The sequence below is a fragment of the Polypterus senegalus genome, chromosome 18, assembly GCF_016835505.1.
Source record: "Polypterus senegalus isolate Bchr_013 chromosome 18, ASM1683550v1, whole genome shotgun sequence".
NCBI lineage: Eukaryota > Metazoa > Chordata > Cladistia > Polypteriformes > Polypteridae > Polypterus > Polypterus senegalus.
In genome coordinates this window covers 66,674,088-66,688,935 of record NC_053171.1, presented here as the reverse complement: position 1 = coordinate 66,688,935, position 14,848 = coordinate 66,674,088, and the positions used below count along the sequence as shown (strand labels likewise).

General features: G+C 41.0%; 1 protein-coding gene across 3 annotated transcripts in view; it reads left to right on the top strand.

The window, feature by feature from the left end:
- fsip1 (fibrous sheath interacting protein 1) overlaps positions 1 to 14,848 on the top strand; it is a 450,012-nt gene that overhangs the window by 276,464 nt on the left and 158,700 nt on the right. The window lies entirely within an intron of this gene.

Below are 14,848 nucleotides of genomic sequence, written 5' to 3'. Positions count from 1 at the left end.
TCCAGGGTCTCCTCAGCCTGCTCCCTACTATCACTACAGATCACGATGTCATCAGCAGACATCATAGTCCATGTGGACTCTTGTCTAATCTCTTCTGTCAACCTGTCCATCACCATTGCAAATAAGAAAGGACTCAGAGCTGATCCCTGATGTAATCCCACCTCCACCTTGAATGCATCCATCGCTCCTACCGCAGACCTCACCACTGTCACACTTCCCTCGTACATATCCTGTACAATTCTTACATACTTCTCTGCCACTCCCAACTTCCTCATACAATACCACAACTCCTCTCGAGGCACCCTGTCATATGCTTTCTCCAGGTCTACCAAGACGCAATTCAACTCCTTCTGGCCTTCTCTATACTTCTCCATCAACATGATCAGAGCAAATATCGCATCTGTTGTGCTTTTTCTTGGCATTAAACCATACTACCACCTCACTTCTTAACCTAGCTTCAACTACTCTTTCCCATAACTTTATGCTGTGGCTCATCAATTTTATCCCCCTCTAGTTACTACAGTCATGCACATTCCCCTTATTGTTAAATATCGACACCAGTACACTTCTTCTCCACTCCTCAGGCATCCTCTCACTTTCCAATATTCCATTAAACAAACTGGTTAAAAACTCCACTGCCATCTCTCTTAAACACCTCCATGCACATGTATGTCATGTGGATCAATGGCTTTTCCATTCTTCATCCTCTTCATAGCTGTCCTTACATCCTCCTTGCTAATCCGTTGCACTTCCTGATTCACTATCTCCACATCATCTGACCTCTTCTCTCTCTCATTCTCTTCATTCATCAGCCTCTGAAAGTAAGTACTCTTTCCATCTGCTTAGCACACCCACCCTATGTTTCCATCGTTATCCTTTATTACCCTAACCTGCTGCACATCTTTCCCAGCTCGGTTTCTCTGTCTAGCCAATCGGTACAGGTCCTTTTCTCCCTCCTTAGTGTCCAGCCTCTCATACAACTCATCATACGCCTTTTTTTTAGCCTTAGCCACCTCTCTCTTCACCTTGCACCTTATTTCCTTGTGCTCTTGTCTACTTTCTGCATCTCTCTGACTACCCCACTTCTTCTTTGCCATCCTCTTCCTTTATACTCTCCTGTACTTCCCCATTACACCACCAGGTTTCCTTTTCCTCTTTCTTCTGTCCAGATGTCACACCAAGCACCTTTCTTGCTGTCACCCTTACTACATCTGCTGTAGATGCCCAACTGTTTGGTAACTCCTCCCTAAACTCAACCTTGCAGTCTTCCTTTTTCAACTTCCACCATTTGATCCTTGGCTCTGCCCTCACTCTCTTCCTCTTCTTGATCTCCACTGTCATCCTACAGACCACTATCCTATGCTGCTTAACTACACTTTCCCCTGCCACCACTTTGCAGTCTTCAATCTCCTTCAGATTGACTCTTTAGGATGTAATCTACCTATGTGCATTTTCCTACACTCTTGTACGTAACCCTATGTTCCTCCCTCTTCTTAAAATACATATTCATCACAGCCATGTCCACACTTTTGGCAAAATCCACTACCCTCTGACCTTCTTTATTCCTCTCCTTGATACCATACCTAACCATCACCTCCTCGTCTCCTCTGTTCCCTTCACCAACATGTCCATTGAAATCCACTCCAATCACCACTTTCTGTCTCTTGGGTACACTATTCATCACTTCTCCCAACTCACTCCAAAAATCTTCTTTCTCATACATTGCACACCTAACTTGCGGGGCATAGGCACTAAAAAAATTCATCATCACACCTCTAATTTCCACCATTCATAATCATCACTCTGTCTGACACTCTTTCACCTCCAAAACACTCTTGACATACTGTTCCTTCAGAATAACCCCTACTCCATTTCTCCTCCTATCCACACCATGATAGAACAATTTGAATCCACCTCCAATCCATCTAGCCTTACTCCCATTCCATTTAGTCTCTTGCATGTACAATATATCAACCTTTCTTCTGTTCATCATATCTGCTAACTCTCTCCCCTTACCAGTCATACTGCCAACATTCACAGTTCCTACCCTCAGTTCCATTCTCTTTACCTTCCTCCTCTCCTCATGTCTCCGGACACGTCTACCCCCTCTTCTTCTCCTTCTGCTAACAGTAGCCCAATTTCTGCCAGCATCCTGTTGGCAAACAGTACTGGTGGCAGTCATTGTTAACCCGGGGCTCAACCAATCCGTTATGGAAATTTGTATCGTTATCTGCATATTGATTTGGCAAAATTTTACACCGGATGCCCTTCCTGACGTAACCCTACCCATTTATCCGGGCTTGGGACTGGCACGGTCACCGATGTGACAGTAATGTGTGCAAATACCCTTAATTGAAAGTCTACAATATGCAATTTAATCATGTCTGAATTGCTTGATTTCTACTTTTAAACCTGTGGATTAGAAGAGGAAATCAGGGAAAAATGTGTCTTTGTCCCATACACGGAGGGCACTGTATATACCCTTCACCTATTGACACACCCCCACAACACTTGAAACTCATCTCATCTTTGTGCCCCACCTATTATTTTAATTTCATAATTTTACTTCTGAACCTTGTGGATCCCCTCATTTCTTATATGGATCTTTGCTTGTCAGTCATCTCAATTTCAATGTTATAGAAGGTTCTATGAGGGGTGATGGTGACAAGTGGAATATTTATTATGTTTTTGTACCATTGAAATGAATGCTCCCTGGTTTATAGGCTGCGTCTCGGATTACCTCATATCACAATAAATGTTAAGTGTTATATTGCACACAACACACTTGGATAAACAAGATTAATTTTACTACATAACATGTTCACGAGTCAAGACCTTATCTGGGTTAAGAGGCATAGTTCAGGAAGCACTACTTTAGAGATCAAAAATAAAAATGTATCTTGTAAGTGATCCATCAGATCATTAAGGATCCTGTTCCTTTTGCTGAAGAGGTTGACCACTTGTTGTTCTGCTTATTATTTTGTGATGTTATTGGTTTGTGTCTTGGACATTAGGGTGGAGACTTTCGTCATGAAAGAAACATAGCTTCGTCAAACGTCAATCCATTGAAATAGATACTTTATTAATCCCAAGGGGAAATTCACATACTCCAGCAGCAGAATACTGATAAAAAAAAATATTAAATTAAAGAGTGATAAAAATCCAAGTAAAAAAGACAATAACTTTGTATAATGTTAACATTTACCCCCCTGGGTGCAACTGAAGAGTCGCATAGTGTGGGGGAGGAACGATCTCCTCAGTCTGTCAAACTCTGTCTGGTGATGATACTGTTCAGTGGATTTTCCATGATTGATAGGAGCCTGCTCAGCGCCCGTCGCTCCGCCACAGGTGTCAAACTGTCCAGCTCCGTGCCTACAATAGAGCCTGCCTTCCTCACCAGTTTGTCCAGGCGTGAGGCGTCCTTCTTTATGCTGCCTCCCTAGTGCACCACCGCGTAGAAGAGGGCGCTCGCCAAAACCGTAATTGTTTTCTTGAATAGTTATACTTAAAATTCATATTGAGGAAGAACTTGGAGGCAACCAAATTGAATGGAATGACCAGGGGAGGAATCATTACAAATGGCAAGTGATCATACCCAGAAAACTGAGAGGGCGTGAGTGTCAAAAGCAAATCCTACCCAAAAATTGCAATTGAAAATAAAAGAAAAAAGGCAGTAACTGAGAAGTCAAAAAAGGGAATAAGAAAAAAGTTTTTACTTGGAATCCTTCAAATTGATCATTATGGCTTGCCAGTTAGTGTCATATCAATGACATAATTCCTACAACCTTCAGGACCGCACTCTGTGAAAAATAAAGACAAGAAACCACTATAGTAACACAAAATGGTGAGTACTGGAAGTAAACAAAAATAAGGTTGAACCGTTTACAAATAAATATTATACATTTGCAAATGAGTAAGATATTAGCCCAGTCACAGAAGGAATCATGACAATATGTTTAATTCCCTTTATTTTTTATAAATCAGGCTGGGCTACTGAGCATTCCCATTCATGGATTAAAGAGCTCTTGAGTGCTGTGCTGTGTATCAAAAGGCAAAAAGCCTGAAACACCACAAGCAGCATTAGTTAAGGTGTTTGAGATCAGGGTCTTCCGGCAGTGAATGAGCGCCTCAACTCCAAAACCTACTGCCACCTGTAATGTTATCTGAATAACAATGTGGCTGTTAGCAGAAAGCAATGAGTCTCAAGCCCAAACGTTTGCTAAATTTTTAAGGAGGTTCCTGCATTAACCTGTTTATGTGCCCCTAAGACTTTGATTTTGTTATACCTGTTACATGTCCATCCACATTTTTACTAGACTCACTTAACCTGCATCATGCCTGAGTATCAGCAGAATCAGGTAGGAAGCAGCCTGGGACACGCACCCACACTTGGCCAACTTGGAGTACAGCACGGCAATTACTTTCCATATTGTGAAAGTCAGAGCTAACCTGTGTTTTTTTTTTTTTTATCATGCTACTGTAACATTAGACAAAATGAAGACAAATGCATATTTCTGGAAAATAACCTTTGTTAATGAAATAGTCAGAGGCTCTTCAGATAGGAGTACTCATTACTAGCAGCCTTCTTCATTTGTACAGACAATTAATGAGGGCTTACTAGTTTTCTCTTTCTTTTAGCGGCCTTTTCATGCTGGTCCTTGATTCTCCTTTAAAAAAAAAAAAAAAGCGTAACCTCATTCCTTTCCAAATTCTTTTACCCAGAAGTCTCCTGGTGTCTATTCACGTTTGCCTCCTTCTGTGAACTTCCGTGACATTTCTGCTGCAGAAGTGCTCCGCTTCCCAAATCCCTGGTTGCCAAGTATCCAGTGATGGAATGTGCAGAGACAAAGCATGATGGATTTGTTGTCCACATTCTGTGACATTTTGTGACTTTAATGCAGTTAGCAGAAAGTAGACAAGGGCATTAGATTCCAGAGTTTTGCAGAGTCATTGTTCAAAAAGCATTCGCTTACAAACCTTCACAATGAGCCCAAAGAAATACCTGCTTTATCTCCACCTATTTATATGCACAGTTGACAATAGAGAGCTCACTTGGAAAAGAATGCCTGCTCAAGAGAGTCTGCAGCCCATTTACAAAAATTGCTGAGCTTATTTCTATTCATTATTATTTGTGGGTGTGCGCGCGCGGACATGTCGGTACTGGGGCCCGTTTCCAAGGGCCTATTGATAAGAAACAAATGGCAAAAAGTATTTATTTAGCCCTCTTCAGATTTCCCTAGTATAGAGCCACAGCTTTATCGCCAATGTGCCAGTAACTTAATCTTATAATGGAAATGGAAATAAAAAAAAAAGGCGTAATTAAATACTTTGAGAAATATTAAAGATTGGCTCCCAGCTCGCTTAGCCCTCTGTTTGTCCTTGAAATAATGAGCCCTACACCAAGTTGTATGAAGATGAGAGACACATTCACTGAAGAGCCCTCCTTTTCCTTTTGACTTCGGGGGAATTTTTGCCAGTGGCATCACATGTTCTTTACTATACAGGTAGTAGGGATTGTCTTACTTCTAATAGTGTGAACAAATGAGCCGTGGGCAGCTTTGCCATCAGCCTTGTAAGGTTCCTAGTGACATATGGGCCCCCACTTTAAATGGCAAGACTAAATGAGACTAGTTTAATTTAGGGCTGAGTTTCGTTCTTGCCTTGCACCCAGCATTACTGGCCTAAATTTTAAAGCTTGTTATTTTTCAACTGTGGCTTCACTTGCTTCATACTTTTTTCTTTTCTTTTCAGCTGCTGACTTTATGTTAGGTTTTAATTGCATTTTCTTATTCTCCTGCTGAGTAAGCCCACCCCTTTGAATTGTCACCAGCCGTCTCACCCTCTCAAACATAGACATCCTTGCTCTCGGGTAGCATTCAACCATGATGACTGAGCATGCAGTGACATAACACTGCTAAATATATTCTGGTGGCCATCATCTTTAAGTTCCTTATACAAATATAATCAAATCAAGACAACAGAAATGTTGAGGGAAGGTAATTCCACTACCTTATAATAGTGCTGGAGAGTAGTGACATGTTGGATTTTTTTTTTTCAGTCACCTTTTTCTAGGGTGAATTACAAAGCAAGTTATAATAAATACAATATTGATTAGAAGGTGCAAGCATAAAAAACAGAGATAAAAAGACCAAGAGGGTGTTATACTACTACTATATTATTATATCTGCAGTGTGGCCACTAGGGGGCACACCAGCACCCCAAACTCCAGGCACAACTACCTCAGACATAGTCCTGGCTTCAAATCCTGCTTTTTTTTTTTTTTAATATAAAAGGTTTCTTCCTCATGCTTTGAGGCTAGAGTCTGTGCTGGCAATCGGAAGGTTGCCAGTTCAGATGCCATGAAAGCCAGAAATGACTCTGCTTCTTTGGGCCCTTGTGCAAGGCCCCTAACCTGTAATTACTTCATCCTGGATATGACGTTAACCTGCATCCACATGCAAACAGGTCCTCCAACTTTCAGGGCAAACTTGGGGGGTGGTGGCAGGATTGGCACTCCAGCTACTAAAAAATAAACCTCACACTGTTCAGTGTGGTACTGAGGTGTCACCCACTGCACTTGGGTCCCAGTCCGGGTGGTTTGTCATGTGGTGGCTGCAGCAATGCACTGTACTCAGTGCATATTGTGGTAGAAAAATCCACACAGGGAGACCATGAAAACTCCACACAGGCAAAAGCCATTCACAGGATTCAGGTCCAGGATGCTGGATTACCTAAGGCAGCAGTGCATACCTTTGTATGGCACACTTCATATTCGGTGCATTAAAGGTCAATAACTGGATGTAATTTTACAATACATTTTTACCAGGTTGATGACATATTCATCAGCATCCAGTGACCAAATGGGTGATCCCTCTGATATTGACTCAGGGCCTGATTTGATAGTGTATTTGTTTTCTCCAGTTGTCACTCTTGAAATCCACGTCCAGTTATGAGATGACGCTAAAGGTTGCTATTACATTTACTTCATGCCTAGAATCCTTGTAGTAGTGAAACACAACCAAGTGGTTTCCACTTGAAGAACACTTCTCCTATAGACACGGTAAGCATTTACCCTATACTTGGGGACTGTTGCTGCACCAATGTAATACAAGAAAATCTTTTCCTAGCAAGAGTGAAAGTTAATAGAATGGCTGAAGGTGCTTTTGTCTGTGGAACATGAGAGTTAAACAGCAACAAACTATGCATGACATGAAACTTTGCTGAAAATTTGGCATAATGTGTTGGCCTTCTTTGCTTCATCGGATGATCCCTCACATGTCACCCTACAAAACCAACCCACTCTGCCTGCTGGCTACCACTATATGGGACACAGTTACTGAACTGGGAGTGGTTAAGGTGCTTATTAAAGTAAATTACAAGTTGCAAAGCCTATGTTGATTTATCAGTGTAAATGATTTATTATTTTTAAAATAAAATGAGTGAATATTTATTTTATGACTCCAGGTGCTTTCCTCTAATAATTACTTCAGCCAGGGGACTGTTACTTTTTTTCGGGATTGAAAACCTCAACTGTGAAACCCGAAGCATCACCTAAAATTTTCTATCAGTGAAATTCTAACTTGTCTTGTGAGGCTTTAGACCTTGTCTGTCAGGCCATTTTTCAGGGTTGTCTTTAGACTGTTCAATGAAAGAGATGATGGAGCTGATCCCGGCAGGAACAGGGGTTTTGCGAGGAAGAATAAACCTTGAAGGGTCAACAGGCCTGCATTACACACAGCAGACACTGTGGAAGACTGCCGGGGTCATTACCTGGCCGGGATGCCTGAAGAGACTGGATAGGGACAATAATAGCTTCCGGGTCACAAGAGAGCAACTGCCCTGGACTAGTAAAGAACCACGGGAAAGGAGAAAAAGGGTTTTGGCTTGTTTGGACCCGTGGCCACCGCCGGGGGTGCCTCAAGCTTCATCGGACCTGGAGAATTGTCACTTCCGCCACACCAGGCAAGATGGCGGATGAACCTGCCATGGACGCCAGGAGTGCTTCCGGGGCAAAGGGCAGCACTTCCGCCACACCAGGAATGTATCCGGGCAGGAATCAAAGGCGCCACCTCCTAACAGTCAACGAGTCAGAGTCGGGAGTGGGAGTAGGACGAAGCTCCCAGGAGGAGAATAGAGGCGGTGAAGGACTGAGAGAAAGAGAAGGTTTATTCTGGGAATTATTGCTAAGTGCTTTGTGAGTTGTTCGGGACTGAATCCTGTGTTTATTTGGGAAAAAATAAACGTGCGTGTTTATAAAGATGTGGTTTCCAACTGGTGGTGTCCAGTCACAACACAACACAGGAGGAAGAGCAGGCGCCTCGGCCATAGTTGACATAGATATCTGGGACCTGACAGCTGTTCATATAGATCTACTGCAGAGGTAGCCAACACGGTGCCCGCAGAGACTACGTGAGTTGCCCGCAGGGCATTTTCTAAAAATAGCGCTAGACACCAGGAAGCTTCGTCTAAAAATTGCATTTAATTGTGTTGCTGTTCTTTTTGAAGCAATAACACTTTCGTTGATGGAGATTGGGGGGTAGTCTGCGGTCAAACCTCAATATCGTGTACAAGACAAACCTCCATTTCACTCTTCGCTGAGACAAGCAAACCGGCACGGCTACGGTGGGGAGCTGGATGCAGTTTTTACCCCCTAAAAATAAAGAAAAACATGGGTAAGGAAAATTTCCAGTATATTAATAATATCATTAAAGGTGAACCGTGCAACTTTGTTATTCAGGAAGTTTGCATCAAACAAGTAGCCCTTCGTATTACTCAGTACCCTTGAAGTAGCTCTCAGTTTCAAAAAGGTTGGTGACCCCTGATCTACTGTATCTGCTACTTGAATTAGGACTAGGTCTGCTCTAAAGTGGCTTCCAGTATTTGAAGTGAACATCTTGACCTAAATAGTCTTTTAAACTAATCCAATGAGTAAGTGTAATTGTATTTGTGTGTAATTGGTCATTTGTGGGCTCTTGGGGAATGGCGGATAGTGTTGTCTTAATGTTTTTTGATGGCATCAACCTTTTATTTGTCTGAGCTGTACCAAATCAAACTCTGTGCACACTCATGTTGTTAGGCTTTATTTTACATGCAGCACAGTGTAAATGTCTGTTTCGTTTGTCTCATCAGTTAGGCTGATGGCTTGCTGCTAACTTGTTTTCTAGGAAGCAGAAGTGGTGTTTTTTTTTGCTTCTTTTTTTCCCTCTGACTTTGTTTTGCTTATTTTAGAAAAATAGATGTTTTAACTGAAGACAACAAACTTCATGTTAGTTAAGTTTGTTTCTGGTGATGGCTTGTCAGTGTGTTTTATTTTCTTTTGCTGCAGCCACCAACTGCGAAAATTCCACTTCACGTCTGGAGGTTTCTTCTATTGTTCACTTGAAAAAGATGTCTAATCGCTTAGATTTTCCATAGCAGACATAATGATTTGTATTATTACTGTGTCTTACTCCATTGGCATAATTGTTACCACTTTTAACACTAGAATTACCAGAGCCTACGAAAAAACTCGTAATTCCGTCCCACCTTAAACTGCTTCTTAAATCCCTTCACACCTCTCCGCCAGCGCCCTTTGTCTTCTAAATGTGCTGATAAAGAGAAGCCGGCTATTCCATCCCCCCACCAATTTAGAACGTGCACGAACTTCTCTCAGCTCATGCCTTGATTGAGTATCTGGGAGTGAAGTGGAGTTTTAGAGTGAAATAATAGATCGTTGTTTGGAACACACGCATTTCATGTCTGTTCCGTTTCTACAGTAATCTGTGTCAACACATTGTTAAAACAGAAACTTTTTTTATATTCTAGTAGTAGATGACAAAATGTAGGCATAAACTATATAATGTATGAAGCCTGAAGTCCAAATAGCAAAGAAACATTTTCACAAGAATAACACAATTGCACTTTTATTCAAACATATACCTGCAGAAACAAAAAGCCGCCTTAACATGCGACATTGACACCAGTTTACTATAACTGACTCTGTGGTTCAATAGATACAGCCCCCGCTTTGGGAATCAAGGGTCACGGGTTCGATCCTGCCCCTCCCTTTTGAGAAGTAAACTGTTCTTAGTCTTACTGTTTTAGAATAAAAACATACTTTTTATTTCATTCTTTAACAGCCGGTGCAATTTATGATCTTTGTAAAGGTTAGCTTTTTTTTTTATTCACTTTTCACTCTCTCAGTCGCGTTCAGAATCAATCCATACAACCCCATCTGACACGGCTGTTTTCACTAAAGACGCTATAGCTCTGCAGTGTACCACGATGCATACTAACGCCCCCCCGGTTCTGACACACAAACGCTGGCGAAGCTGCCTTCTTCGTATCTCACCGTCACTTGCTTTTCTTTTTATTCAGTTTTATTGAGTGTTCCTGCCAGTCCCCGCATGTTGCTGTATGCTTTTTCTTTTGCACCCAGGACATGCAGAAGAAAGAATGGTAAAGACCAACTTCGGCGCTATATGCAATCATCAGACACTCCCCATCTGCCCGTGTCGCTCAAACACAGGAACATATATTGGTGTAAAAGTATAACAAAAGTGCACTTTTATTCAAGTGCACTTTTTCCATCGCCTTTTCCTGTAAGAAGCAGTGTACACACTTCTCTCTATGCTGTGGTTTCTATTACACACCTGAAAGAAAGAGACAATATATGTGAAAATATAATCGCACTAATGCAATATTATTTGAAAACGAACAGCGTCAGATCAGGTGTGAATTTATGCAGGAACTGGAAATTCTCTGATGCGGGACCTTCCCCCAGGGAAGAAAGTACAGTGTCAGGTGCTCATTCAGTGTAATAGAAACCATAGCACAGAGAGGTGTGTACACGGCAACAAGTACACGGTCGTAAATGTAGGAAGGACGGTCCTTGGGTGTGTGGGAACTGTTAATATTTGAATGTGATGATTTTATATAGCACGGAATGAAAATCTTCACTTCTTAGCATTGCACCATGCAAGATGTCGTATCAATCGCCTACTGTATCTTGCTTTCTTTTTTCTTCGGTTATACAGGTAGTTTTGAATAAAAGTGCACTTGTTTTGTTTGCGAAATGAAGTGTCTGCGTGCACTTTTCGTGGCATTACACGTGTATTTTTTGAGCATGCCCGTTTGAGCAGTATAAAGTATTGAAAAGTATAACAAAACAACGGGCAGATGTCTGATGATTGCATATAGCGCGAACTTACTGCTCTTTACTATTCTCTCCTCTGCGTGCCCTGGAGTACAAAAGAAACAGAATACAGACGCGCTATAGCTCTGCGTTGTACCACGATGCATACTAACGCCCCCACCGGTTCTGACACACAGACGCTGGCGAAGCTGTCTTCTTCGTATCTCACCGTCACTTGATTTTCTTTTTATTCAGTTTTATTGAGTGTTCCTGCCAGTCCCCGCATGTTGCTGTATGCTGGATATGTTCATATGTATTGTCTCTTTCTTTCAGGTGTGTAATAGAAACCACAGCATAGAGAGAAGTGTGTACACTGCTTCTTACAGGAAAAGGCGATGGAAAAAGTGCACTTGAATAAAAGTGCACTTTTGTTATACTTTTACACCAATATATGTTCCTGTGTTTGAACGACACGGGCAGATGGGGAGTGTCTGATGATTGCATATAGCGCCGAAGTTGGTCTTTACCATTCTTTCTTCTGCATGTCCTGGGGTGCAAAAGAAAAGCATACAGCAACATGCGGGACTGGCAGGAACACTCAATAAAACTGAATAAAAAGAAAAGCAAGTGACGGTGAGATACGAAGAAGGCAGCTTCGCCAGCGCTTGTGTGTCAGAACCGGGGGCGTTAGTATGCATCGTGGTACACTGCAGAGCTATAGCGTCTTTAGTGAAAACAGCCGTGTCAGATGGGGTTGTATGGATTGATTCTGAACGCGACTGAGAGAGTGAAAAGTGAATAAAAAAAAAAGCTAACCTTTACAAAGATCATAAATTGCACCGGCTGTTACAGACTGAAATCAAATGTATGTTTTTCTTCTAAAACAGTAAGACTAAGAACAGTTTACTTCTCAAAAGGGAGGGCGAGGATCGAACCCGTGACCCTTGATTCCAAGTGGGGCTGTATCTATTGAACCACAGAGTCAGTTATAGCAAACTGGTGTCAATGTCGCATGTTAAGGCGGCTTTTTGTTTCTGCAGGTATATGTTTGAATAAAAGTGCAATTGTGTTATTCTTGTGAAAATGTTTCTTTGCTATTTGGACTTCAGGCTTCATACATTATATAGTTTATGCCTACATTTGGTCATCTACTACTAGAATATAAAAAAGTTTCTGTTTTAACAATGTGTTAACACAGATTACTGTAGAAACGGAACAGACATGAAATGCGTGTGTTCCAAACAACGATCTATTATTTCACTCTAAAACTCCACTTCACTCCCAGATACTCAATCAAGGCATGAGCTGAGAGAAGTTCGTGCACGTTCTAAATTGGTGGGGGGATGGAATAGCCGGCTGCTCTAGCTTCTTTTATCAGCACATTTAGAGAACAAAGGACGCTGGCGGAGAAGTGTGAAGGGATTTAAGAAGCAGTTTAAGGTGGGACGGAATTACGAGTTTTTTCGTAGGCTCTGGTAATTCTAGTGTTAAGTTCATCCTACTGTCACTTTAAGTTAGTTTTTCTTTACTCTCTAATCTGTTGCAACCTGTCTAACGCTGCTTTAGACATTTAATAGAATTAATATTGCTAAAGTTATCACTCTAAAACTTTCCAATTCTTAAAAGAATAAGTTAGTCTTGTCATGGTTAGTTAATCTTAGTGTCATATTCCTTTTTTGTAGTGGAAGTTCTACTAAATTAGACTCATTTGTGCCATAAAATTAATCTTAGTCTTATTGCTGTCAGTCTGAATAAGTCTTACTGTTTTTGTAACAAATGTGTTCTTTTTAATGATATAATTTAACTTACTATGACAATAAAAATGTTTGTCTTGTTGTTATGGATATTTTTGTAGCAACTTAACACTAGAATTACCAAAGCTTACAAGAAAACTCGTAAATCCGGCCCACCTTAAATCCACTCGCACGTCTCCATTCAGCGTCTTTTGTCTTGTAAATGTGTCGATAAGCAGCAAGCAGCCTGCTATACCATCTGCCCCACCGCCGGAGAAACTACAAAGACGTCTCCCAACTGAAGCCTTGTTTATCAGTGAGTCATGTACCTAGGCTAAAAAATATATATTTTTATTTGGAACACATGCATTTCACGTATGTTCCGTGTCTACAAAGATCTGTGTAAGTGTAGGATGACAGAAATGTTGAACACATACCTAAAAGAGAAACTTTTTCCATGTTTTAGTACTAAAGACAAAATGTAGGCATAAAGTGTATAATGTGTGAAGACTGAAGTCCAAATATCAAATAAACACTTTCACAAAAGATATAAGTATAACAGAACAAATGCGCTTTTTTTCCATGACTATAACCGAAGAAAAAGAAATCAGGTTAGTGTTGCTGGTTATCTCGACTGCTTGGGTAGTACACTGAGTAGAGCTGCTGACTCCAATTCGGAAGTTCCTGGGTTTGAGTCTTAACGTCTTTCAAAATAAACGTTTTGAGTAGTGAGCTGTTCTTATTGGTACTATTATACAATAAAAGCATACATTTGATTTGAGTCTGTAACAGACGGTGTAAATGTATGGTACTTGTAAAGGTTAGCGTTTTTTTTTATTCAGTTTTATTCTCTCAGTCGCATTCACGCTCGCCATGATCTGACACGGCTGTTTTCAAATAAAGACGTGCTATAACAGTAGTGAACTCAGATCGGAGAAATAGAATAGAAAACACTCCCCACAAGAAATGTCCACTCACATATAAGAACAACGCAGCTGCACCAAGCATAAAGGTGAAAGATGGCACCATTTGGATACAGGACGAAGTCCGGCGTCATCCTGCCAATCACCTGTCCTTCAAAGAAACAGCACTAACTTTGACAAGCACTATGAATTTACAGTGGTTGTTACAGAGGTAAATCAAATGTATGTTTTTATTGTATAATATTAAAAATAATAGCAGCTTTCTACTCAAAATAGTAAACACGAGAAGCTGCAAGCATCGAACCCAGAAGCTCTTGATTGGGAGTCAGCAGTTCTTGGCACTGCACCACGTAAGCTGTCATATCAACCGCCTACTGTAACCTGCTTTCTTTTTTCTTCAGTTATATTCTTGAATAAAAGCGCACTTGTTTTGTTATACTTGTACTTTTTGTGAAAGTGTTCATTTGATATTTGGACTTCAGGCTTCACACCTTATACACATGTCGTAAAGACGGTCCTTTGGTGTGCGTGGGAACTGTTAACATTTAAAACTGATGATTGTCTATAGCACAGAACTGACCTCTCTATACTATTCTGTCCTCTGTATCTCCTGGAGTTCAAAAGAAATACCAACATGCAGCAACATGTGGACACTGGCCAAGATCGGAAAAAAAACCCAAATGCGGTCACTAACTACAACCGGATGAAGGTATGCAAATGAATATAATGCTGCATTAGTGTAACAACGTTTTCCGAAATTTTACAATACAGGTCATAAAGTGAATTATTCCAAATGTCATGTACACCTAAGTCTGTCTTTTTTGTTAGTGTGGCTTTGACATCATGGATCAGAAGGTGCATACTAATTCAGCGTGAGCAGGAAAACTCAAGAATAAAACTGAATAAAAAAAATTCACATCCACTCTCATTCTTAGTCACGCACACCACTCACATCCACGTCCACAGTTTTCCCAGTCCCAGTCTTGTTCGTGCACAAGATCTAACACGGTTTTCAAATAAAGTGGGGGTATAACAAAACAAGTTTGACTTTGTTTGTTATACCACGTCTTTATCTGAAA